The sequence below is a fragment of the Hemicordylus capensis genome, chromosome 9, assembly GCF_027244095.1.
Source record: "Hemicordylus capensis ecotype Gifberg chromosome 9, rHemCap1.1.pri, whole genome shotgun sequence".
In the NCBI taxonomy this organism is placed as follows: domain Eukaryota; kingdom Metazoa; phylum Chordata; class Lepidosauria; order Squamata; family Cordylidae; genus Hemicordylus; species Hemicordylus capensis.
The window spans coordinates 23292910-23310702 of NC_069665.1; the positions used below are offsets into that span (position 1 = coordinate 23292910).

Below are 17793 nucleotides of genomic sequence, written 5' to 3' on the forward strand. Positions count from 1 at the left end.
CTGTCTCAAAGATATTTTGTAATCTTCTTTGCATGCAAAATGTCAGCTCACCTAACACCCCATTGTGAAAAGATTTGGCCCCAAGAAGGCATGTACAGTCAGTTTGCTTTGTATTTCAAGTCTGAATTTTTTTAAAAAAACCTCAAAGACTTTAAAACAAATAAGTTCAATGTCCAAACTGTTGGCATTTCTTTTAACCCCCACCCTGCCCCCACAAAACCCAATGACAGCTTCAGAAAGCAACAAGGAAAGGCATTTGCTGGGATCCTAACTTTGGCAAACAGCCCACCACCTCAATAGTGCTGGGGCAAATTCTGTTTGTAGGAACCGCCTCATCCAGATTAAGGGGATCCCAATGAATCTGCTTTGCCAAGGGCCACCAAAATCCTCAAGCTGCCACTGTGCACCTATTATAGGCCTTACATAACAAATCCTCCACCCTCCATACAATCAACACAGGGAGCTCTTAAATTGGCATTGTGTGTAGAGAATTCATTCCAAATTGTGTATGAGGATATTAGCAAGTTGTTTGGTATTTTATAAACCCTTTAGGGGAAAAATGATTGATCAATTGTTCCCATATCTGAGACTGGAAAGGCAATTAGCATTAACAAACATTGATAAATTGGAAGAAAATGAAAACAGTTTATTTCACAAGAACCAGAAGCCCAGTTCTACAGCCATTGGTGGGGTCCAACTAATGTGAGGCACTGCAACCCAAAACCTCACAAATTTGCTGTGCTGAGCAAGCTAGCATAAATCCACTAATAGAAAAACACTGTACGGATTTCTGGTGAGTAGTCACAGCATGCAATACCCTTTGGATAGAAATGAAAATATTAAAAATCAATGCATAAGCTTTTAGTGTATCATAAGATCTCTCAATGTTTAAATCAACAGCAACATCTCAGATTCAGCAATTGTCACAGTATACCAGCACATTAGCTACAGAAACCTCCTATTAAAATCTATAGCCATGGAGCCTCTTGCTGGTCAAAAGGTTTGGTAAAAAATGTATTCTTCAGGTGACCCTCTACCTTTGAAGTGGTGTTGATTCAAGAAAAGTTCATTTGCAGAGCTGTGTGTGTGTGTGTGTGTTCCTGCTTGCTTTTTAAAAATAAACTCCTCCTTTCATTTCAACAAAAATATCAAGCCACAGATCTAGATGTCATTGTACTTCTACCTACACAATAATAAGCCACATTTAAGACCATGCCTCCCTCCAAATGACTGCATTCCAATTATCACTTTCCATTTTGTCATATTTACTGGGTGCACCTTTAGAGCATTCTCACATTCCAGATGCAAATCATGAACATTAACGCCAATTCAATCTCTTTAAAGCCGGCATGTCCTGTAGAGCTGATAGTTAATAAATCAGGATGCCAACTCGCCAGTTTTATAAGGCTGAAACCTATAAAAAGAGCCCAAGTATATAAATTTAATTTAAGGAACTGCCATCGAAATCTGGCTGCTAATGGAAAACTTACGGGCAACCATTTCTGAAGCCAAATATCATATCATTAATCCCAAATTAAAAGTTTGAATAAAGTTTGTTCAAAAGAGACCTGTTTTTATTCATTTCCAAAGCAGCTTAAACATGTAGGAGTATTTTGCAATTCTCTTTTAAACACCCCTCTGAGATATTTCATTTATAATTTTTTCATTTTAAAAAGTCAAGCTGTGGACCCTTTTAAATGTCCACAACATGGAAGAAACACTTTTGTATGGAAGCGACAGTTCCGAACTGGGGTTGAGACATGTAAAAGTCTCTCACTACAAGGCACCAACTGCAAAGATGCAGAGAAGTTTTCCACAGGCAGGGCAGGGCCATTTCTAGAGAAAGGCCAGCCTGCCCAGGGTGCATCTCTGTGAAGCCCAGTAGCAGCTGAATAGAGCCCAACCAGTATATTAGTCAACAAGTGGTACAGTACACCCTTTTGCCTCACTAGATGTCAGGGCTGGAACCAAAGGGTGGAAAAGTCTAGCATTTGCTGGGTTGAGGAAGCTAACCTTGGCACTAGGGGTGGGGGGTAAAATAATGGTAGACCACATGCTTTGCAGGCAGAAGGACCCAGGTTCAATCTCTGTAATCTCCAGGAAAGAGTGGGAAAGATCCCTGACTGAAACCTTGGAGATCCTCTTCCATTCAATGTACATGGTAATGTACTTGAGAGTAGGGATGTGCACAGATCGGTTCCTGTGGTTTGGTCCAAATTCAAACCAAGTTTTGACCAAACTGTGGGTACACAAACCAGTTCGGTTGAACCAACCAGCTGGGCCAGTAGCCAGTAGGGTCAATGAACCAGCTCTAACCGGTTCCATTTGCAGCAGTCCAATTCACAACTGAACTGGTTCTGTACGCCCCTACATGACAGATCAATCGCCTGACTATAACAGCTTCATATATTCAACTGTAAAAGGCCGTTTGAACAGGAAATGACCCATCATATGGGGGTTCTAACTTAATACATTTTCATCTCATCATCTCTTCAACGAGCTCCGGACTGTGTGCCTGCATTGCCTGCCCCACTTTTTATCCTCAAAAAAGCCCTGAGAGATTGGTTAGACTGTGTGCATGACTGGCCAAGATGAAGAGACGGGAGCAGTCAGGATGGAGGAGCCAGCCCCAAGCCCTGACACTAAGTTGGAGCCTGAGCCTGTTAGCAGGGAGACCCCAGAACCAGCACAGAAGGGGTCTGATTTCCCCAATGAACCACCTATTCACTTGGAGCTATCCATGGTGCTGCAACTCCAACTGCCTTTCAGGCTCCCAAATTGCCAATTGTGCGGTCGAGTCTGTGTCGACGATCACATTACATGTGATTTTCTTGGTAGAATAAAGGAGTGGTTTACCAGTGCCTCCTCCCTCACAGTATGAGATGATGCCTTTCAGCACCTCCCTGTATCGCTGCTGCCCAATATAGGTGACTACAAAATGTATTTACTAGGCACAGTCTGGGAAGCATACCAGCAGGGATTTGAACTATTAGCACTCTAGGCAAGCTGCTTCCCCGCTGCGCCACCATGGCTGATCCAATTGCCAGTACACTACCTAAAATTAATGGATCTAAACTTGATGTAATACCAATTACTTCCAAACTGTGTCTGGCCTTTATCAGCAAATGGCTGTTCTTTCTGATTTGTGATTTTCAAATCAGCTCAACAACAACAGTAGTAGCAGACGAAATGCATGTATGCCTAACTGGAAAGTAAGGAAAATTGAGGGGTGGGAATCCCAAGAAGGGGAATTTCTGTTCTAAATACCTATTCTTAAAAAAATCATTAATTTACATGCCTTACATCCGATTCTCTGATTTGATTATCAGCACCACTGCCTCTCACATGGAAGTAAAACGTTACTGTATTTCAACCGCCATAATTATAGTTGCTGGTTCATCAGGCATGCTTGCTATCTAGTTATAGTTAAGTGGAGATGGTGCATAAGGCACTACTGGGTCCAGGATTGTCACATGTATATGATAGTCTTAACTGCATGGTCGAGCTAATTACTCTCATAGAAAAACACCTTCAGCACACTTCCTTGTATTGGCACTCCATACCAGCTTTGGTTTTTTGTTGGCTATTACAAACTCTTACTTTTTACAACTAATATACATGAAGAAAAGGAACGGACTAATAATTCCAGCTCTTCAAAATGATTTCAAATTGCAAAATGCAACATTGCATACAAGGCTGGAAATGGGGATTTGATCTCCAATGTATTTCCAGATTGATTTTTAAAAATCAGGACCAAAATAAGTAGATGGTATAGTCTAATTATGCTCAATGTCTTCAGGTAAGCCTTTTGTTCACCACAAATTATAGGTGGTCTTCAACTGACACTGGCCTTCAACTGTCAAGTCTTGAATTTACCTAAAGAAGGTTGAACCCATTACACCATAACAATCTTTTGAATAAATAAGGCAGATGAGTGGAGAGAGAAGGTGTTGGGCATCAGATCAAGACAGACAGAGTAAAGGTAAACAATATTAGGCTTGTTCTCACGCTCATTAACTCAATACGACACGCATCCCACAGAGTTTCAGGAGCTATGTGCACTTCCAGTGCTTAGCCATTTGCTTGTAAAAAGCAAGGTAGGAGGCGGGGAAGTTGGTTGCTAAGCTTCATCTGGGTGAGACAAGCACAACCTACCCAGATTCTGTCCCCAGATTCTGAATGAGGTAGGAGGAAAAAACATCCTACCCAGCTGAGGCTTAGTGGACGATTAAGCTCCTACCTTGCTTTTTAGAACATGACAGAAAATCAGGAGTGTGCACAGCTCCCAAAACTGGATAGGATGCTCGTCCTACCCAGTTCATGATCGTGTGACCAAACCTAGCATATGAGATACAGGTTGGGATTAAAACATAGGACCAGACACCAGAGTGTAAAGTGGCTGAAGTCCACTAATCTAAATAGCATAGTCAGTCATTATCATCAACAACAGGAAATGGTTGCCAGAGGGATTTTTTTTTAGCCTTTATAAGCTCAGTCAATACAAAGAAAGTGAGTATATAGAGTACACACACACATTCACCATAAATGACATCTGTATGGTGTATATGCCATGTTCATATATATAGTCATATACATCTTGCATGAAATGGGCCTTGGAATTCCTTCCTTCTCCTTCTCTGAACAACAGGGGTGGGGGTGGGGGACAGAAACCGACAACTGTAATATACAAACATAAAAAAAATTATTTGGTCCAGCACGTAGTTAATGGTGTTGGCTTCCTAAGACTTACAACTTAATAAAATTGATCTCACTGCAGTACTGTAATGAAGAACAGTAGGATAAGGCTACCCTTGAACCACGGAAAATTGTATATTGTTACCTCCTTGTGACCTCCTAGGGCTCTGGCCATTCTACCCTCTCCAAGCTGTCATTTGTACAATTCTGACAGCAGATGGAACAGGAGAGCAAGCACAGTGGAGGAAAGAAGGGCAAAGATGAAGGAGTCTTTTCCCAGATAAGTCTGCTAAACAATATGAAAGCAAACCAACAATCCTCAAAGGACTGAATTATTAACCTGTGATGCAAATGTATTTGTCTGAAACAGAAATACAAACCAGATTTGTGTGCAAAACCCTGGGTCTTTTAAGAAACTTTCTGTTGGTTCCAGAATTCAGACATTTAATCAACCAAGTTACTACCAGGTCTAAACTAGGATTAATGATGTGTGTGTTTAATTTTCCACATGAATCCAGCTAGATGTCAAATGGATAGGACAGTTTGCTCAAGATCTTGTGTCATATTTCTTGAGATAAACATCGTATTTCTTGAGATAAGCAACCTCAGAACAATGGTACATCGGCTGGTAACATCCAGACTTGACTACTGAAATGCACTCTATGCGGGGCTGCCTTTGTACGTAGTCCGAAAACTCCAGTTGGTACAGAATGCGGCAGCCAGATTGGTCTTTGGGTCATCTCAGAGAGACCATATTACTCCTATACTACAAGAACTACACTGCTTCCCAATACGTTTCCGGGGGAAATATAAAGTGCTGGTTACAACCTATAAAGCCCTAAACAGCTTAGGCCCTGAATATTTAAGAGAACGTCTTCTTTGCCATGAGCCCCACCACCCACTGAGATCATCCAGGGAGGTTTGTCTGCAGTTGCCACCAGCACGCATTTGCTGGTGGCTACACAGGGGCAGGCCTTCCCTGTTGGTGCCCCAAGACTCTGGAATGCGCTCTCTGCTGAAATAAGAACCTACTCATCTCTGACAACTTTTTAAAAGTCTCTCAAGACTTTTTTATTTTCACCCAAAATTTTAACTGAACAGTAGTTTTAAATTTGTTTTAAGTGGTTTCCATTTTAATCTGTTTTATGTTGCAAACCTCCCAGAGTCATAAATTTGGTGCAGTCTACAAATATGAAAAATAAAATAAAATAATACATATTTACTGAATACATTAGAAATAAAGTGAGCCCATGATGGATTGAGACCCAATCGTCTTGGGAAAATACGCAAACCTATGTGTCTTGACCAAAACCCCTTTTGTCCATTTTGAAGCAAGTCAATGTAAATATCCAGGGGGTGCTTTGATTTACACACGCTTAACAGATGTTAAAACTTACTAGGACCTGGCACATTGCATGAAGAATAGCAGGAGTGGAAAAGATTTCAAATTCCAAGGTGCCATAGGCAACCTTCAGAAATCAGGGAACTCACAAGCAATTTAGAATTATTGATGAAACAGAAGAAACAATAATCTGGTGAAGGCCACTAAGAAAATGGAGCTCATGGAACCTTTAGTGATACATGTAGAGTCCAAAGGGTGACATAAGAACATAGGAAGTTGCCTTATACCAAGTCAGACTATTGGTCATTCTAGTTCAGTATTGTCTACGCCAGGCATCCCCAAACTGTGGCCCTCCAGATGTTGCAGAACTACAACTTCCAGCATACCCAGTCACAAAAAATTGTGTCTAGGGATGCTGGGAGTTGTAGTTCAGCAACATCTGGAGGGCCGCAGTTTGGGGATGCCTGGTCTACGCTGACCGGCAGCAGCTCTCCAAGGTTTCAGACAGGGGTCTTGCCCAGCCCTACCTGGACATAGCAGGGATTGACCCGGGGACCTTTCACACGATGGGAGGAAGTCGGGATAGCAGGGGCTAGCCCGATTTTCTCCCATCGTGTGAACCACCAGGCTCGGCTGCAAGCCCGGTGGTTCGTAAGCGGGTCACCCGCTACAGTATCCCTCCCCTTAATTGTGAGGGTTTTTTAATCATGAGTAGCCACAGCAGAGGTCCACGCCGTGGCTATTCATGAGGAGACCCCCAACCGGGAGGCTCAAAAGCAGCCTCCCGGCTCGGGAGTCTCTCCAGCATGCCCTGCGTGCTTGTGCAGAGCATGCTGGAACTTCCGGGAGCTACGCAGCCCCCGAACTCCCCTGCCGGCTCCATGATGGAGCCAGCAGTTGTGTAGGCAGCCGCTGCAGCCGCCCAGAGCAGACTGCTGCTCGTCTGCGGGGAGAGCGGGCTTAGCCCACAAACCCTCACAAACTCTCCCCAGGCTCTTCTCACGGATCATGAGAAGAGCCTCTCTGTCTTCTTCTACCCTCCTCTGGCCTGTTCTCAATGGCATCTCTTCTTGAGCATTCATTCACCAGAAGCAACATTGCTTCGGCTTCTCTCATACATTCTAATCCAATGTTCAGTTGTCATGTACATAAACAACAGTCAGGCAATTCTCACAATCACCCAAAAGCAGGCTAAGGGAGCCTAGCCCGCTTTGGGGCAATCATGTGCTGCAATGGGAGCTGCACGGCTCCCAGCAGCTAACCCTCCTAAATACCCCTCCCCTAAGAGAAGGTCGTCTTTTTGCTCGTGTGTTGCTGCGGCACGTGACAACACACACACGAGTAGACGCTTGACTGGGAGGCTGCAAGCAGCTTCCCAGGCTCGGGGGTCTCTACAGAATGCCCTGTGCACTCTCCAGAATGCCCCGCGTGGCCCCCGATCCCCACAGCCCCCACCGTCTCCCTGACAGAGCTGGCAGTCACGTGGGTGGTCAATCCGGCCACCCAGGGCTGCCTTCCGATTGTCTGCAGAGAGTGAGCTAAGCCTGCTCTCCTCACAAACCCCCTTACGGCTCTTCTCACCGACCATGAGAATCGCCTCAGTATCTTCAATGCCTGGGTGACCAAGTGCCTGGAATTTGCCTAGCTCTGAAAAATACGCCCAAGCAGAAATGCAGACAGTTCAAAAGAAATCATGTGACACACCAGATTCTGTGGTTCCCTAACATTTCATCAACAGGACATCCCCATCCCCACCTTATAATCTAGCAAGTGATACCAACACAGGCTGCATTTTAATATCACAAACTCATCACAAAAGATAAGTGAAACCAGTTCTTGGCCTCGGCTCAGGTGAGGCAAGCAAAGTTCTGCCTCCATAGTGAAATCTCGGATTCTAAGCCATTTTAAGATAGCTATAATCCTCTCTCAGATGACTTGACCTTTTATTTTAATGCTGAGATAAAGAGAAAATATAATCTTTGGTTGGTTTGGATGGGGGCTGGTTGAATCTACTAACCATGCGGGTAAACAAATGACCATTATCCAGTGACAAATTTGCATAGAGGATATATAACTATTTGATAAAGAGGTAATCTATATTGCCCTCGGGGGGGACGGGGGACCTATGAATCCACCTGCTCTCTGAAGTCATCAGCAGAGCTCCTCCCTGAGCCCTCCATACACAGAGTTGTGGGTATACAGAACAGATATGCTAGGCCAGGGGCTCCCAAACTGCGTTCCTCCAGTTGTTGCTGAACTACAACTCCTAGCATCCCCAGCTACAATATATTATGGCTGGGGATGCTGGGAGTTGTAGTTCAGCAACATCTGGAGGAACCCAGGTTGGGAACCACTGTTCTAGGCCATTGCTTCCAAGCTCTGGAACTCCCTCAGTGCCCTCCCTTCAATTCCCTCACTCCAGTTTTTGTCTTACAGTTTGGGGTAGAAGTTTATTGCTTCATCAATCTCTCTTTCATTGGGTTTTTCTGTTTTATTTTCTCCACTGTTTTTGGTTGCATTTTTAATTGACCCGTACAAACAGTGCTGCCAACATAAGAGAGTCAGCACATGCTATGCCAGAAAGGCATTGCCAAAAGGTCAACAAAACGTGAGCTGCTTGCCGGTGGCTGCAAGCAGAGAGCTCATATGAACACAAGAAGCTACCTTGTGCTGAGTCAGACCCTCGGTCCATCTAACTTAGTACTGCGTACACAGACTGGTAGCAGCTCTTCAAAGTTTCAGGCAGGGATCTTTCTCAGCCCAACCTGGAGATGATGCCAAGGACTGAACCTGGGACCTTCTTGCTGCAAATCAGTTGCTCTACCACGGAGCTACAGCCCTATCCAGAGAGAGCCCAGAATCGGGGCAGAGGACAGCTTGCATTAGCAGAGCTCTGCTCCGTTTCCAGGTTTCCCCCCATTCCAGGTTTCCCTCCATTGTTACCCAGGGTCCCTCAACCATGGCTTTTTAGCAGGCTTAGGGAGCTGCAGCAGCACTAAGAGTTACTTGCGCTCTCTTCTTCTTCCATGGCTATCGCTGTGCATGTGAATCAATAAGTGAATTTAATCAATCAATCAATCAATCAAGTCATAAAGTACCTCTACTTTTCTAGATGCTCACACAGACTGAAACACACCACATGCCTTGACTGAAGGCTTACAATCCAACAGACATGATACAAAAGAAAAAACGGATGGGAATGAAATCGGAATGGACACTGAGGGAGACATTTCTGGAAAGGGAGGAGCCAGGGGGCAGGTGGTCCCAGTTGAGCTGAAGGAGTGATCTTTGCTGTCTCATCTCTCCTTCTGCTGCCATTAGGTGGATTGCCTTTGTTCTGTATTTGCATGCATTCTGATGTACATTTCTTACATATGCAAGCCACTTCGTATGTTATTTTTAAACAGAGAAGTGGGCCAGAACTATATGCACAGACATTTTCATGCCCCTTGGAAAAACAACACAAATGACTAGCTGCTTAGCAAGTGGTTACATGCAAACAAAAGGTCATCTGTATTTGTTCCCATGTTTTTAAAGATGGCAGAAGGGCCACTGGTAGGCAAGTGAAGAGAGTAACTGAATCCTTGGAGAAAGACCATTGCTCAAGTGCTGGAACACATGCTTGCAATACAGAAAGTCTCAGGTTGGATTCATGGCATCTTCACTTGGAAGGATCTCAAGGTTTCAGGGGTGCAAAGATGCCTTGGAGAGCTGCAGATGGTCAGCGTAGGTAATACTGGGTTAGCTGGACAAATGGCCTGATTCCACAGAAGCAGCTTCATGTGCTCATGAATGATTTTCCAAACTTTTCCAGCACAATATATACAAGCAGACATTTTACTACTCAGATCCCTTCACGTTCAACCATATGAAAAAACCTTTGCATGAGACCTTGTAAAGGTAAATACGCCATCAAGTCGATTTCAACTCCTGGTGCCCACAGAGCCCTGTGGTTTTCTTCTGGTAGAATACAGGAGGCATTTACCACTGCCTCCTCCTGAGCAGTAGGAGATTATGCCTTTCAGCATCTTCCTATATTGCTGCTGACCAATATAGGTATTTCCCATTATCTGAGAAATATACTAGCGGGGATTCGAACCGGCAACCTTCTGCTTGTTAGTCAAGCATTTTCCCCTGTGCCACTTAAGGTGACTATGGGACCTTCTACATCCATACACATCTAAGTACCTTCAGATATACTGTACAATCCTCTTTCTTCAACTTGCTTGCCTTCCAATCAAATTCTGATCTTACTTATCAAGTTTTTTTAAAAATCCTCATTAAATGCTGCTATTTCCCCCCACTGATCAAACTGCAAGTCATTTTGTTTTCCATTAGAGCCAAAATCTCCTATAGGAGTATTCAGATTAAGTTTCTTTATTTTCACAACCATGAGCATGTCAGTTTTAATCAGCTTTTCCCCTATGCTTATTGCTTAAAAATGAGAACGATGTTTTATTTTGTATCTCTGTTGTTTTTGTTTAAGTTCATTATTGAAAGGTATTCAGAACTTGAAATCCTATAGATATGTAACATACTAAGTCAACATCTCTCCATCTCTACCCAACTTAGAATTAGCGCTTCATATTTTTAATGTTTATTTTCACAAGATGGGGGGAATAAACCTGCTTGCAATTACTGCTTATGCTCTCCCTAAACACTTACATTACTAAAGTGCGAAACCTCTTCTAAACACAAAGACAGATCTCTGGGAAGTAATTACAAAAATGCATTCAGGGGCAATAATTCTATATTAACTGTCAGCAGTATACATCTTCTGAAAAGCCACTTGTTATGAAGGAATTATGTGTGTGGCAGATGAAGGCACCAAAGGCAAGAGAAAATTGCAAAGATGCATTAAACCAGACTCCAGCTCCCTCATCAAGGGTCAATTTATATTTAAACCATTACCGTGAAGCCAAGCCAACATTGACCCCCGAGTCTATTAAGAGATGTTAACATACAGACAAACTTAATTCGCTTGTATCTTTGATACCAAGAACACTTTTTAAGAAAATAAATAACTAGCACTTATTAAAACTGGAGTCTCTACAGATTCCCGTTTCCATTAACCTTAGATCAATGGGAGGGTTGCTTCTGTGGGCATCTTTACCATCAGACCACCTCCAAGGTCACGTGCAGCACCACCTTTCCACACATGTGCACACATAGCCCACTTTATTCCTAATATTTACCTCCATGTGGATTTTAATTGGAAGCTGCTTTGGAAGCCAATCTTGGCTGAAAAGTGAAGCATATGTATACACTTTGGAGGATATGAATTCATGGTAATCCTATGGTATCAATTCATGATGTATGGCAGCTCCTGGGAGTCAACGAGGCTTGAAAAGGCCACACAATTGAAACATTTAAGCCTAACGGCTTGGCCCCTGCATAACAAACCATTTCTCACATTTAAGATCTTTTAAGCATATACCTAAAAGCCTAAACATGACTGCAACAAGGTGCACAGATACAGCACAATCATCAAAGCACCATGACTGGCTGCAGCTTTCCCTGAAACAACAGTTTGATTCAAGTTTGAACCAACCACAGCTCCAAGTCTGCATGGAGTTATTCGCACATGGCTTCATGATGCAGGGTAAATGTTGAGCAAAGCCACTTCAAATCATACTTGCAGCATTGAGAGAAGCAGCCCCTCTCCTCTGTTCTCTGGTTTTGTTTTGATACAAGTTCACATGGCATGCCTCTGTGTTTTCCTTCTAGCCAATGGGGGGAGAGCTTTCTAAAGAGCAATATCTGCATTTCTAAAGAGAGCATCCCTCTTATTATGCTAATGATTCTACATCAGTGCCTCTCCCTATTTGCTCCAGCATTTTCAGAAAAAGTAGCTTAAAACCAGCATTTTAAAAACCCAGAAATACGAGAAGCTCGACTCTGCAAAACAAAGCCCGATTAGTGTGTGGAGTGCTTCCAAGGATATTGAAGGGACTTTGCGATAAGTTTGGCTGGTGTGTGAATGCACACACTCTCTTCCGAAGGAGATTTGGGGTAACAGCCCTGTCTGTAAAGCCTCCAGGTAACATTAAACCGGTTTATTACAAACTGAAAGTGGAAGTTTTCAATCAAATGTTAAGGAAGAGAAGGAAGCACAAGAGCCTAAGCAGGAGTGTAGTTACAACTGAAAGAGGTGCTGGGGAACAAGCATCTCTGGGCCCCGGAGGGAGGGGGGGCAACAGTGGGGTGTCAGTTTGCTTCTTGCTTTCCCCCTTGTTCCTCCCTGAAGAAAGCAAAGGGGTGCAAGGTATCCATCCTCACTTTTCATCCAAGGGCCCACTCCACCCCGACACACCCCTAAGCCCAAGAATTCCATTTGTTTGTTCCTGTAGTGGGAAAGGACCGTTTTCTATTATATCTCACAGGATACGCTTGTTACCACCTTACGCTCTATACACTTTTCTAATCCTTTTTAAAAGCCATTTGGGGGTCTTACTGTACATTTTACATAACACAAAATGTGTAAGAAAATGTCAGTTGTTGCTTCTATTAGGAAAAGCTCGCTCCAAGAAGGGTCGGTTTTCAGAAATGGTGGGAGGGGCTTAACCTCTCCCCACTGCCATTCTGCTCCTACTGCATTCCACTCCTACTTCTATCTACTGTTCCAAGCGGCGCGCACGTGCGCGCGCTCACAAGTTTTCACAGTTAATTTTAGATCCCGCTCAGGTTGAATTAGGAAGGCCCCACTCTGAATGCACATGTGCACACAGTACCTTGATTCTGATGCCCAGAACAAACTCATTCTGCACAGAGATGGGGGAAAAAAATATATCAGGAGGAACCACTGCTTCTATTCCTTTCAAGTGACTTGAAAAAATCCAAAATCACTTTCCCCCCCATAGGATTTTATTTTTTTTAACTAAGCAATGTCTAAGACACCTGGATCCAAAAAGTGGCTACTGATCCCTGTAGCATGATAATCACTTCCTGTGGCTGGATTGCTACCATTGCAGTAGCATTTCCATCTAGTAATTGCATGAACTGTTATCACACCTGCACTTCAGACCCAAACTACTTGAATAAGCTCCCATGCATACACCATCAGAGTCCACACATCTTTATATGTGCATCACAAAGTATTTTATCCGACACTAGAAAACTGTGATACCAAAGGGAACTGAGGAAGGCTAAATACAGGAAGAAACAGGTTGTTCTGGTAAGAACTAATCTGCTTTCCTTTCACTATCCCTACAACTGAACTAAATTAGGTCCAAATTGGTTAGGCAGTTCACAAGTTAGCCCACTTGCACCTCATACGTTCATGCATCTGCCATCTTGAATCAGGGTGGATGGCATCATTAGAAACTATGCCCTTAAGTTTCTCTACATCTGTAGCAAAATTTGGTTCAAATTGGTTAGGCAGTTCACAAATTAGCCCACTTGCACCTCAAACGTTGACATTGTGCCTCAAACATTAACTTGAATTGGGGTGGAAGACATCATCACAAACTACACCATTGAGATGTCCTTGTGTGTCCCTACAATTGTATCCAATTTGATTCACATTGGTTCAGGCATTGCAGAGTTGATCTCTCTCTCTCTCTCACACACACACACACACACACACACACACACAATGTTGGGTGATCTCATAAGCTAACTTTCCTTAAGGAGAGTAAACTAAAAAGGGAAGCGGTTCAAGTAATTAACTAGAGTCTCGCCAGAATTTTCATTAGTAACATTTTTATTTGCCTGTGTGCTTCCTACTTCTCATATTTCTTCCAAACATCTTTAATTGGGCTCCAGTATATGCCACAGAGTTCCTGGAGTTCTCTCAGCCTCAGAGGGCACCCAGAAAAGGTGGGGACCAAGACTGCTCATACTACTATTTTCTTGATGGAGGTAATAATGACTGTTTCCCACTAATGAAAAGAAGTGTGTGTGGTGGGGGAGATGTTCTGCTGTAATTAAGCTTGAGAAGAGTACCATTGGTGGAGGGAAAGAAATTTATTTACATGCTGTACCGCTGCTGATGAAGCATCAGCTATTTGGGAGGCCTTCTAATTAACCCTAATTCATGTACTATTTTTGTATCCCCATTCCCCATGTACACAAAGCAAGGTGAAAGGAAATAATAATAATAGATTAGCCTTTTCTCCCCCATCTCTCTCTTTTCCTTCTCTCTCTTTCCCTTCTCTCTCTCTCTCTCTCTCTCTCTCCTTTTTAAAAGAAGGATAGGCTTATTTACAGGGGGGCTAGCCCCAGAGTTGGGCCTTAAATTATTAAATTTGCATTTTAGATGCTGACAATTAAGAAAAACCACACTTGAGAGGTTGATTCAACAAAGCAACATAATATACACAGTTCCGCCTTGGGAGAGAGGAGATTACACTGAGTAAAGTCTTTTCTTTCACCTTCTTGCAGACATTTTCCTGTTGACACTCGCCTTTGCTCCCCCCACCACCACCTTCTCTCTTTTTTTCCAGGGATGTGTTGCCAGGAAAAAACTGTTTCCCTACGGGCAGCATCTTCAGAGAACTATACAGGGAAGGCAACGGAAATCAGGAAATCCCATGGTGAACACACCAAGAGCAATTCAGCACATCAAGAAGGGGGGAAAGACACAGTGTCTCACAATATTTTGCCTTTCCCCCCCTCTTGTACCTTAGTCTGAGCCATTACTTTTCTCAACACTGCCTACTACAGTCATTTTTCTCAAAATAATGGAATTACAAATACATGTTGTTCCAAAGGAACATATTTTTACAAGAGGTATTCCAGCAATTTATGTTTATTATATGTGAATTCCGTTCATGTGCAAGAACACAACACATCATAAGTAGTCTCACATTCATAACTCATTTTTTTCCATTTCTGCAACTAAAACTTTTGCTAACCATTCCAAACATATTGCATACCTCCACACAGTTCCATTATTTTGCCCATTCCCTCAGACGCTGATTTCACACAAAGCTTTGCATATCAGAGGTTATAACACCACAGAAGTAATTCAGGCTACGTGCAAATTTGGGGGGGGGGGTTCTGTGCACCACTCTGAGCACTGTCACTTTGTCTTCATTATGAACAGAATGACAAATAATCCCTACAAATACGACACATGAAATCTGACAGCTATAGGAAGTATGACAGCCTTTTCTTCCTTTTTTTTAAATCCTTGTGTTTCTTCATTTATTGTCACTTTTCAGCCAAATTACATTAGTGCAGCATAAGCATCAATAAATGGGAGCTTACCCTCAGTCATAAATTGCTGGCGATACTTAAGAAGCTCTGAAGTGAAGGCTCAACTCCTCTAAAAAGAACATTGTTTGCTAACATTCAGCTTTAATGCCATTCTAACCTAATGCAAGCCTGCCTTTGCGATGGCTCTTTATTCTGAGAAAAAATGCACTTTAAAAAACTGGAGTTGTATATAGGTTTCCTTTGCCCATGAATTCTACCTCCATTACAACAGACATACCATCAAAACAAAAGGATTATTTTTCTCCTTGCTTTGGGTCATGTGCCCTTGAAGGCATCTTAGAAGAGGCCAGCTTTTAATTAACATTTTTGAACATGAGTCCAAGACACATCCTTTTAATGCCATGCAGAGGAATTTTTGGCCCACTTCTGTCCAATAACAGCAAGCCTCCATAGGCTAACAATTGGGGGTCCAAACACAGCTAAGCTCCAAAGAACACAGCTAGACTCCAGAAAGCACATTTTAAGATGGGTATAAAAGCCCGCTGAATCAGATGACATACATTTTCATTGCATTATAATTAGGGCTGAAAGCATCAAGTTAACAGGCAGATACCCAGTGCTAAAATTACAGGGGGTCAATACAGCCTTGTCCCTCATCTTTTGCAATTAACAGCCCACCTTAGGTATTGTTCTTAAAAGCCTATTGGGAACAAAATATAACTAAAATGGGGGGGGGATTAATTTCATTAAGGATCCCTTTACCTTTTCCTCCATCAAATACTGAATTAATCAACTAAACATTGGTTGACTAAATCTATGCAGGATCTTTTAACTCAGTAGCACATTTTTGAAACAAGGAATTTAAACTTGGGGCCCCAGATGATGCTGGACTACAACTTCCATCATCTCCAGCCACAATGGTCTTTTGCCACTGTGACTGGGAATGATGGGAATTGTAGTCCAACATCATCTGGAGACCCAAGTTTGAGCACCCCTGTTTTAAGGAGTATTTGGGAGCAGTGTGTTATAGCAATACAAAAACAGAATCATAAAGATGGCTTTTCTGTCTAACATTGAGTGGTAAAAGGTAAAGTTGTGCCATCGAGTCAGTGTCGACTCCTGGCGACCACAGAACCATGTGGTTTTCTTTGGTAGAATACATGAGCATTTATGTAATTACACTGAACATTATCCTACATCTTCAGTATTGCAAGAATGCACCTTTATTGAGGTTTTGGAGATATGCATACTTATTGATCAACTAAAAATTCTCACATGATTATTAGGGCTTTAGACAACTTTTTTAAAAGTCAAGGTATACTATGATCACAGGAGTGAGCATCAGAGATATTGCCAAGGGCCCATAAATATCACTGTGGCTTACTAGGCAAGCATGGATCAGGCGAACTGGTCTTGTGGTAGCAAACATGACTTGTTCCCTTAGTCAAGCAGGATCTGTCCTGGTTGCATCTGAATGGGAGACCACATGTGAGCACTGTAAGATATTCCCCTCAGGGGATGGAGCCACTCTGGGAAGAGCAGGAGGTTTCAAGTTCCCTCCCTGGCTTCTCCAAGATAGGACTGAGAGAGATTCCTGCCTGAAACCTTGGAGAAGCCGCTGCCAGTCTGTGTAGACAATACTGACTGAGCTAGATAGACCAATGGTCTGACTCAGTATATGGCAGCTTCCTATGTTCCTATTCTAAAACACAAACAGCCCAAATAGCTCCCCCCACAAATACACAAACCCTTTACCACCACCCCCAGAAAGCATACTCCCAATACCCCTCCCAGGGGTCCACAGCTGTGAAATCCAACCCCACCATTATGCACATAACATTGCAACAGAATTTAAAAAGAGAGAGAGAGAGCACTCCAAACTGAATGAAATTGTATGTTAGCAAAGGCTCTAAGCTAATGAACACATTAACGTAGGTACCTTTACTGGGTGGGCAGCTTTTAAAAAGACAACAAGTGGGCAATTGTACCAGCTCAGAAGACTGGTCTTATGTGAGCAGTGTCATGTGGCCAAGGAAACTCCCACAATGCACAGCAACAATTTCTAGGAGCATGAAATGGGAACCCCTGAACATGGCTGCTGCAAGCATTACACACATTATGGCTACGCACATGACCAAGAGGCAGGGAGGGTGGCAGGGGGGCTGTGTCAAACTTACCTTTTCCCCCAGACGATCCTTCAACGGTGGTGGAAAGCGTGGACCGCGCCCCCGCATGATCTGCGCTGCTGCAGGAGGCCAGGAAAATGAGCCACAGCCTCCACATATCCCACAATGCACCGTACAATGAGAATAGTGCATTGCTGTGCGACAGGCACTCCAGGTGCCCGTCTTTATGCCCAGTCAGGCTGAAAGCAGCCCAAGCAGTCAAACAATCTCGGAACCAGGGTTAAGGGAGCATTTGCGCCCTTAACCACAGTCAAAGGTGGGGATAAAAAGCTGGGTCAGACAGGCAGCAGCGCCGGGATCCATTCAGATCCAGGCACAGCACACGAGCAGCCTAACCAAGGTTGGGCTCCCTTGTGAAAATAGCAGCCTGATTCTTCATTCTCTTTAGTATTGGAGCAACATGGGTGGCTT

At 43.2% G+C, this 17793-nt stretch overlaps 1 protein-coding gene across 4 annotated transcripts in view; it reads right to left on the reverse strand.

Annotated features, from left to right (window-relative positions):
- The window catches only part of ZNF423 (zinc finger protein 423), a 311610-nt gene that overhangs the window by 229433 nt on the left and 64384 nt on the right, over positions 1-17793 (reverse strand). The gene's annotated exons all lie outside the window — the stretch shown is intronic.